This window comes from Penaeus chinensis, chromosome 40 (assembly GCF_019202785.1).
Source record: "Penaeus chinensis breed Huanghai No. 1 chromosome 40, ASM1920278v2, whole genome shotgun sequence".
Classification (NCBI taxonomy): Eukaryota; Metazoa; Arthropoda; class Malacostraca; order Decapoda; family Penaeidae; genus Penaeus; species Penaeus chinensis.
In genome coordinates, this window is record NC_061858.1 from 8,400,842 (window position 1) to 8,410,841 (window position 10,000).

Consider the following 10,000-nt stretch of genomic DNA (forward strand, 5'->3'; position numbering starts at 1 on the left):
ATTTTTATATATTATATATATAAAAAAATATATATATAAAAATTTGTTAATATATAAAATTAAAAAGAAAAATATATACATATTTTTAAAATTATAATATAAATATAAATATTTGTTGATAAAAATTTTTTATATATAATATATATATAATATATATAAAAAATATATACAAAAAATAAAATATATTTATATAAATTAAAAAAATTAAAATATATAATATATAAAATATATACAATATAAATTTATATCAATAATTTTATATATTAAAAATAAATATAATAATATAAATAATTATAAAATTTAATATAAAATATATAAATATTTTATAAAATAATATATAAAAATAATATATATTAAATTATATATATATATATAATAAATATATAATATATAAACAAAAATTATATATCTATTAATATATTTTATATATAAAACATAATAAATATATTATTAATATTATATATTATAATAATATTAAAATTTATTATATAATATTATATAACAAATTTATAATTATATATATTATAATAAATTTTATATTATATAAATTTATAAACAAAATATATAAAATATATAAATAATATATAAATATTTTATAAAATATAAAAATTAAAATATAATAACAAATATAAAAATATAAAAATATATAAATATATATAAAAATTTAAATTTTATATACAATTATATATATAAAAATAATTAACAAAATATATAATTATATATTATTCTATTAAACTAAAAAATATATACATTTTAAAAATATATTTAATATATTAATAATATAAACATAAATATTATATTATATACTATAATTATACAAAAATATTTTTATATATAATTATATATATATAAAATTTATTTAAAACAAATTTTATATATATATTTTTATATAATTAATAATAAAATATATATTATATATTATACAAAACAAACAAAATATTATATATATAAAAATTTTTGTTTGGTGTTATTGTGTGTTTGTTCTATATTATATATTTTAAATATATAATTATTATAATAAATAAATCTATAATATTTTTACAAAATTATATATAACATAAATATAAATATTATATATTTTTAAATATATCTATTAGTATTTAATATAAAATAATATATATAATAATATATATATATATTAAATATATATATTATTGAAATATAAAAAATATATTATAATATTTTTTTTTATATTATATATATTATAATATAATATTTGTGAATTTTATAAATTTAAATAAAATATATATATATTTTTAAAATATATATATTTTAAATATAAATAAAATTTTATAAATTTAATTTAAATATATATATATATAATATAATATATAAATATATATATAAAAATATATATATAACTTTATATATATATATATAATAAATTTTTATTATATATATATAAATAAATATATAAATATAAATAAAATTATATATATTAAAGTAAATATATAAATATATTATATAAAAATATACATAAATTATATAAATAATATCTATATATAAAAAATTATATATAATAAATTTTATTATATATAAACATATAATATATATAAAATATAATATAAATATATATATATATAAATTATATTTTAAAAAGTATATATATATTATAAATAAAATATATATAGTATATATATAAATATATTAAATGTTATAAATATATATATATAAATTGTATACATATAAAAATTTTATCTTAAATATATATAATATATTTTATAAATCTTATAAAAAATATTATACATATCTATTATATAAATAAACATTATATATATATTAATATATATATATATATATATATATATATATATATTATATATATGAATAGACATATATTATATATATATATTTATATTATATATATAAAGCTCATATATATTATATTATATATAAATATAAATATTAAAATATATATAAAAAATAATATAAAATATATATATAAATCAATATATAAAATAAATAAAAAATAATAAATATATATATATATATAAACAAGATCTACTAATTGATACAAAAATATAGAAAATAGGCACAGAATTTCCCCCATTTTTTGTTAATTTTCCCTGGCGTTATTGGGTTGAATATATAAATATAAATATAAATAGAAATAGAAATAGAAATAAATCTATATATATATTTACATATATTTATATATATACATTTATATTTAAATAAATATATATATATATATAAATATATACAAAATTATTAATATAAATATAATTATAATATATATTTTAATTTAAAATATATATATTATAAATATATATATATATATAATAAATAATATTTATATATATAAATAATATATATATAAATATATAAATATAATAAATATATATATATAAATATAAATATAGATATATATAAAAATATAAATATATATAAAAATATAAAAAATATTTTATAAATATATATATAAATATATTAATATAGTTGAATAATATATTATATATATATATATATATATTATATTATATAAATGGGAATATATATATATATATAAATATATATATAAATATATATTTATATATATATATATATATAAATATATATATGTGAATATATATTTTATATATATAAATATATTTTAAATCTATATATAAAATAAATATATATAAATATATATATATACAAATATATATATACAAATATATTATTTTTAAATTAAAAATATATTATAAATATATATATGTTCATAATATATATATAAAATATATTATAAATAATATATATAAAAATATATATAAAAAATATATATATACACAAATATATATATATATATTATTATATATAAAATATATATATGTATTGTATATATATATATTTATATTTAGATATATATATATATATATTATTTATAACTCATTTATAGTCATGGACTATCTGTTAACTGCAATATTTTAAGCATACCAACTTTCCGCTCAATTATCATACCAAAAATAATGTTTCAGAATGCAAGTATATTAAACTGCTAAAAAGAAGCTTTAAACCCACACTTCCGTGGGGTTAGCAATGTAGATAGGGGCATTATCCCAGCATGAAAGGGTTAAGCAAATGACTGTTAGTACTTAATATATTCAGAAAACACCTGCTTCCTGGTTGGCAATAAAAACAGTTTTGTAAATGCAACCCGCATAGCCATCTTCAAGTGTAGGTTTCACAAAAATGTAACTTAAGTTACTAGTGGACTTTCTTTTCTGCCGTAAGCAAAGCCTTAAATACTTTTGAAGATAGTCACTGTGATTTTTCTCACAGATAAGCTGACTTTTTTTAATCCAAATTCACTTCAATTTATTGCATTGTTTAAAAAGGCAGGAGTCAATTTCAAAACCCAATATGGGATTGGTGCAGTGCAAAGTGATTTCTGTAAGCTAGCCTTCTTCTCCGAAAAGGCAACAAAAACTCCCCCTCTTACATCATTTGCAAATAAAGCAACAGAGGGCCTTAAAATTTCAAAATATTCCATTCAAATTTGACCCTTTGGTGGGGTCCATGATCCTCATTTTACTCTGCGGTGTGACTCACTGGTGCTGGTTTGATATTGGTTTAGATTTAAAGATAATGATAATGAAAATAAGAATAATCAAAAAAATACATATAAGCAATAGAAAATTTTCTTTCTTTTAAAAAATTTCATTTTTCCATATTCCACAATATTAGTGCATTCCTACCATTCTGAAAACACAGCATACAACCCATTTATAACTTTAACAATTTTAATACAGAACCTTGCCAAGTCGCTTTTCATCAAGACCCTCTGAAATGATCACCAAGTGGATGAGCATCTTTTCTTTCCTAAAACGTGACTCAACCAGCTGGTGTATACAAGATTTTAAGCATCTAACAGACTCTAAAATACACCTAAGAACCAACAACCTCTCTTGTGCTGATGGTACAAGGGCATATCCTCACAGGAAAACTTTTCCTTTCACACTATTGGGAGTTGGGATCATTGTCAATCCCACAGAGTATGTTAATCTTTGCAATATATAAATGAAGGAGGCGTGTTGACCTTTACTGGCCCCAGAAAGCGTATGGCCAGATTCTGATGTGGGTATCTTCTACAGCATTCCCAAGCAAGATGAAAAATCAACCACCCAGCTCATTCAGAACCTCCCTCTGCCACACCTCACCAAAGGAAAATCAATTCAGTCAATCTTGGCTCTGCTATTAGATAGAAAACACAAAGAAAATTTCCCACGTTTTTCTTAGTTGTGATGAAAGTACATAGAAGACAAGTTCCATAGATTTATTTGCTTTTATTGTTTACATATATTATTTTCCCTAAAAAAGATGGCTGGATAAAACTGGACCCTTACCAAAATGAGTTTATCATTTGGGAAACTCTATGACATTAGTGCGTCTAATAACTTATTTTTGAATTGCAAACTTAAGTACACAGCAGACAAGTTTCTTAGATTTCCTTACTCTATCGTTTGCAATATTATTTTCCTTAAAAAAGTTTGGCTTGATGAAACTGGCCCTTTTACCAAAATAACTGGCACTAAGGCGAAGATAAGGTACTTTAACAGCATATCAAACCCTTTTATAATGAACAGATCTAAAATTTGCCGAAATATATATCACAAACCTGGGAAAACGAGGAACTGCATACATTCTACGGCCAACCAGGTTTTTAACTACATCCACTGCTAGTTTCCTTCTATTTTGCTCCTTCCTCGTGCTAGCCCAGTCTCTTTTCAGCTCTAACCAGTCCCAGAAAAATAAAATTCTGAGGGAAAGTTAACTGTTTACGAAGCCCCCAGTTTGGCTCAAGTTATTTGACAAGACGTTTGGCTCTGTCAGTCCATTCAGATCTGATTCCCTTGTCCCTAATACGGGCAGACTGTTACTCTGGCGTATGCGTCAATTTCGATCTGATATTAGCCCGAATTAACTCTATAGAGACTTACTTTTAACGTAGTTTAATTTTTGCCATAAACAAAACAACACTGAGTCGGGGGTTGCCTCTTCGTTTTTTGTGGTGTTTTTTTTTCTCGCTTCACCGGCCGGGTATTTGAATTCCTTTCGCTTGAAAATGGACTTTATTTTCCTTATCTTGGGTTTTCGTTAATATTTAAAGTTCAGAGAGGTTGCTATAAGATAAATAACAGAAAACAAGATATCTGGCCAAAAATAACGCACTTAAAGACAAGAGAAATTTGAAAATCATGATAAATTTAGTAATTCAAATGATACACCACTTATTAAAGCATTTGGAAACGAATAAAGATAAAAAGCAAGCAAATAAAGATAAAAGCAAGCAATTGAAGCTTTATTAGCTTAAAGTATTTTATATATGATTTTGGATCTGTTCTTTGTTGAGGTTTTATTGATTCATTAAGAAAATAAAGGAAAATTCGCTCACACTTTTCACAAACACCACACACACCAACACACACCCACACCCCACCACACCACACACACACACACACACACACAACACACACACACACACACACACACACACACACACACGCATACACACGGGCACAGAATTGCGATATGAATATTACTTAGGTGCACTTTTTAGCAATCTAAACGAACGAGATAAGGAACCTGGAAATGCAAACGAAAGACGTACTAAGTAAGTTACCATGGAAGAAGACGGGGAAGTCAGAGAAGCTGAGGGATTTTGTAAAGGAAAGAATGTGGAGGGGATGCCGAAGAATCATCTAAAAATGCCAATGAATAAATCGAAGATGCTAAACTCTCAGAAAGTTTCTAAAAGGAACCCCTTTGGATAAACATGATATTAAATTTGGATTCATAAGCAAGATGTATGGCAAAGCTCATACAGAACAGAATATTTTATATGTATATATACACATTTATATATGTGTATATATTTTATTTTTAATATATATATTTATATAATATATGTGTTGTGTGTTGTGTGTGTGTGTTGTGTGGTGTGTGTGTGTGTGGTGTGTGTGTGTGTTGGTGTGTGTGTGTGTTGTGTGTGTGTGTTGTGTGTGGGTAAAGAAGAAGGAACAAAATAAAGAAGTGGCCGGTGTAGTTATAGAACGAGACGATTAACCTTGATTTAAAGATAAAATCAGAATCATAACAAAACCAATTGATTGTCGATGGGGAAATGGGAATTAAGGGGAAAAAAACATAAAGAAAGAACAGAATGATAATGACTGATTAGATATGACAGCCCATATCAATTAAGCTAAAGAAAAAGCAAGGCAGACCGAGTATGTAAAGAGGAAAAAAGATGACTACATAATGGTTCTATACGACTTATTATACAATGTATGTATATAATAATAACAATAAGTTATGCAAATTTTTTAAATTATCGGACAAGGATGACTCGAATCCCTGATTCACCAAGGGAGAAAAAACAGTAAGTTTCGGTTCATGGTTATCAGAAATCCAGAGAGCAATGCACAGCAATGTGTAGGACGTAAGCAATAATTTTTTTTTGGTCATATTTTATATTATATTATATTAAATATATATTTTTTAAATAATGTGTGTTTGTGTGTGGTTGGTTTGGGGTTTTGTGTTGGTTTTTTTGTGTTTGGGGGGTTTTTGTGGTTTGTGTTTGTTATATATTTATATTTTAAAATATAAAACATTAAATAAAAACATAATATATATACAATAAAATTATACATATAATATATTTTATTAATATCCAACTACACACACACACAAAACACAACCACAACACACACCCACACACACCCACACATCAAATAATAATAATATTTATTATATATTATATTAATATTTCAATATCAGGTTGAGACCTTGATTTTGCTGATGATGTTCCATTTTTCTAAATCTCTGGAAACCCTAGTGGCGGCCTTGTGCATTTAGCAATGAACGAAGCCCGGGGCTAGAGGTCTCTTGGACCAAGACCAAGTCAGGATTTGGGGGGCCTACTGGGAAACCCCTTGCATCGGCACGTGCTTTCGGTGAAAACATCGAAGTCATTGAATTTTTTATATACCTCGGTATGCAGTTCACGACTCTGGGTTGTCAGACCGGGAAAGTAGTAGCGGATTGGCTTTTAAAAAAAAGGGTCAAAAAATCTCTCGACAAGAGTATTTGGAGAGTGGTACCTGGCAGGGGGACCAAGCACGGGTCTTAAAGGCCCCTGATGTGCCATTTTTTTACTTTGGTGTAAAACCTGGACGCTATCTTGTGCTCTAAACCTCGTCTTGATGCCTTTTTTAACAGATCTTGCCCGGATCAGGGGGTACAGTTGGGGGGGGCCGTGCCAACCAACGGTTCACCGTGAGAACGGTACGGGCCCTTTAAAAAAGGCCAAGACAACTCAGGTATACTCCCACTTGGCTCGATTTCTGCAGGATGACCCTCCCCCCAGGATGTCTCTGAGAAACCGGGGGTGGAGGGGGTTTTGTGGGACGACCGAGACGGTCGTGGCCTGGGAAATGATCAACCTGTATGAGACTAGAGAGGGGCCGGGGCCCCCTGCCTTGCGGTCGCCTGAGGGGACCTTCGTGGTGGAAGCGAAGGGTGGACGGCTATGGCCCCTGCCGGCGTTAGCTCCCAAATGAAATGAGTTTTAATTTATATATAAATATTTTAAATATATATTATTTATATACACATACAGATATATAATATATATGTGTGTGTTGTTTGGTGTGTGTTTTTTGGTGTGTGTTTGTGTGTGTTTGGTGGTGTGGGTTATTTTGGTGTTTGGAGTTGTGTGGGGGGGTGTTTATGTTCTTTTTATCTTTTGTTAGAGAAGTTTTAAAGATATAAAATTTTTTTAATACTAACTACACTAACTACGAATCTTTTTTTTTAGTTTATGCAGTCATCCGTCGGCCTTTTTAAAAACCCAAATTTTTAATCAGCACTTTTTTTGAAATTGTTTTTATCACTTATCTAATTTGTTTATTTGTTTTAGTGTATTTCCGATTGTTTTCGTATATTGGCGCACTTGGACCCCCTTTTCCTTTCTGGGCCTGGGGTGCTCTCCCCTCCCCTTTCCCACGGTATAGGGAAGTATGTTATAAGTATATAATACATTATTATTTATTTTATTATATGTATTTTAAAAAGTGTATATATAATAAGGTATATATATATAAATATATATATTATATACATATATATAATAAATATATATAAATATATATATAAAAATATATATATAAATATATATATACACAAATATATATATATATATATATATATAAAATATATATATGTATACATATATATATATATATATATATATATATATATATATATATATATATAACTCATTTATAGTCATGGACTATCTGATTACTTGCAATATTTTAAGCATACCAAACTTTCCAGACTCAATATCATACCAAATAATGTTTCAGAATGCAAGTATATTCAACTGCTAAAAAGAAGCATTAACCACACTTCCGTGGGGTTAGCAATGTGATAGGACATTATCCCAGCATGAATGGGTTAAGCAAATGACTGTTAGACTTAAATATATTCAGAAAACACCTGCTTCCTGGCTTGGCAATAAAACAGGTTCTTGTAATGCACCTGCATAGCCATCTTCAAGTGTAGGTTTCACAAAAAATGTAACTTAAGTACTAGTGACTACTTTTCTGCAGTAATGCAAAGCCTTAAATACTTAGAAGATAGTCACTGTGATTTTTTCTCACAGATAAGCTGACTCTTTTCTATCCAAATTCACTTCAATGATAGCATTGTTTAAAAAGGCAGGAGTACAATTTCAAACCTAATATGGGATTGGTGCAGTGCAAAGTGATTTCTGTAAGCTTAGCCTTCTATCTCCAGAAAAGGCAACAAAACTCCTCCTCTTACATCATTTGCAAATAAAGCAACAGAGAGGCCTAAAAGTTCAACATATTCCATTCAATGTGACCCTTTGGTGGGTCCATGATCCATCATTTTACTCTGCGGTGTGACTCACTGGTGCTGGTTTGATATTGGTTTAGATAATGATAATGATAATGAAAATAATGAATAATCAAAAATATACATATAAGCAATAGAAATTTTCTTTCTTAAAAACTTTCATTTTTCCATATTCCACAATATTAGTGCATTCCTACCATTCTGAAAACACAGCATACAACCCATTTATAACTTTAACAATTAATACAGAACCTTGCAAGTCGCTTTTCATCAAGACCCTCTGAACTGATCACCAAGTGGATGAGCATCTTTTCTTTCCTAAACGTGACTCAACCAGCTGGTGTATACAAGATTTTAAGCATCTAACAGACTCTAAAATACACCTAAGAACCAACAACCTCTCTTGTGCTGATGGTACAAGACATATCCTCACAGGAAAACTTTTCCTTTCACACTATTGGGAGTTGGGATCATTGTCAATCCCACAGAGTATGTTAATCTTTGCAATATATAAATGAAGGAGGCGTGTTGACCTTTACTGGCGCCAGCAAGCGTATGGCCAGATTCTGATGTGGGTATCTTCTACAGCATTCCCAAGCAAGATGAAAAATCAACCACCCAGCTCATTCAGAACCTCCCTCTGCCACTACCTCACCAAAGGAAAATCAAATTCAGTCAATCTTGGCTCTGCTATTAGATAAGAAACACACAAAGAAAATTTCCCACCGTTTTTCTTAGTTGTGATGAAAGTACATAGAAGACAAGTTCCCTAGATTTATTTGCTCTATTGTTTACATATATTATTTTCCTTAAAAAAGATGGCTGGATAAAACTGGACCCTTACCAAAATGAGTTTATCATTTCGGACTCTATGACATTAGTGCGTCTAATAACTTATTTTTGAATTGCGACTTAAGTACACAGCAGACAAGTTTCTTAGATTTCCTTACTCTATCGTTTGCATATATTATTTTCCTTATAAAAGATGGCTTGATGAAACTGGACCTTACCAAAATAACTGGCACTAAGGCGAAGATAAGGTACTTTAACAGCATATCAAACCCTTATAATGACAGATCTAAATATTTGCCGAAATATATATCACAAAACCTGGGAAAACGAGGAACTGCATACA

At 26.6% G+C, this 10,000-nt stretch overlaps 1 protein-coding gene across 1 annotated transcript in view; it reads right to left on the bottom strand.

The window, feature by feature from the left end:
* LOC125047093 (ribonuclease P protein subunit p20-like) overlaps nucleotides 1-10,000 on the bottom strand; it is a 17,026-nt gene that overhangs the window by 6,678 nt on the left and 348 nt on the right. The window lies entirely within an intron of this gene.